Genomic DNA, 1,173 nt, shown 5'->3' with positions numbered 1-1,173 from the left:
CATTGACCAAGCTGACCAGGAAGAATGAGAAGTTTATTTGGACGAAGAAGTGTGAGGAAAGTTTCCAAGAGTTGAAGAGGAGATTAGTAACAGCTCCAGTACTAGCATTGCCAGATGAGACATGAAACTTCGTAATCTATAGTGATGCTTCCTTGAAAGATCTGGGCTGTGTGTTGATGCAACATGATAAAGTCATTACTTACGCCTCTAGACAGTTGAAGCCTCAAGAGCAAAAGTATCCAGCGCATGATTTGGAATTAGCACCAATCGTGTTCGCGTTAAAACTCTGGAGACATTACCTGTACGGCGAAAAGTGCGAGATTTACACGGATCATAAAAGCTTAAAGTATATATTCACCCAGAAGGATCTAAACATGTGACAATGAAGATGGCTGGAACTGAGTAAGGATTACGATTGTTCCATTAATTACCACACAGGCAAGGCTAATGTAGTGGCAGATGCCCTGAGCAGAAAAGAAAGGTTGAATGCGATCAAAGTTTCCGAGGAACTTGCCAAAGAATTTGAGAAGATGGAAATTGAAGTTCGAGTGCCAGATGAAAATAAAGGACAATTGTATGATATCACTTTTTGGCCAAAATTGATGTACAAGATTAAGAAGTGTCAGGAAGAAATGATGGATCAAGGATTAGATAGTTTAACTGGAGAAAAACTTTGCACACAAAAGGATAGCAAGGGTATGTTTAGGTTTTCCTCGAGGATATGGATTCCCAATGTGACTGAACTGAGGAATGAGATATTGTGGGAAGCTCATAATTCCAAGTTTTCCATTCACCCGGGAAGCACTAAGATGTACCAAGATTTGAAGATAAACTTTTGGTGGCCAGGAATGAAAAAGGAAATTACAAATTGGGTTAACAAATGCCATGCGTGCCAGACAGTGAAGGAAGGAACATCAGAGACCAAGTGGATTGTTGCAACCTTTGGAGATTCCACAATGGAAATGGGAAGAATTCGCGATCGATTTTGTGGTAGGACTATCAAAGATGAAGGCGAACCATGATGCTATTTGGGTAATTATTGATCGATTGACGAAGTCTGCACATTTCCTCCCGATCAATGAAAAGTATTCTTTGGAAAGGCTAGTCAAATTATATTTGGATGAAATTGTGACCAAGCATGGAGTCCCTGTTTCAATTGTGTCTGATCAAGAT

Source organism: Apium graveolens, unplaced genomic scaffold, assembly GCF_009905375.1.
Source record: "Apium graveolens cultivar Ventura unplaced genomic scaffold, ASM990537v1 ctg31, whole genome shotgun sequence".
In the NCBI taxonomy this organism is placed as follows: Eukaryota; Viridiplantae; Streptophyta; class Magnoliopsida; order Apiales; family Apiaceae; genus Apium; species Apium graveolens.
The sequence above is the reverse complement of the archived record's forward strand: the minus strand, read 5'-3'. Positions refer to the sequence as shown.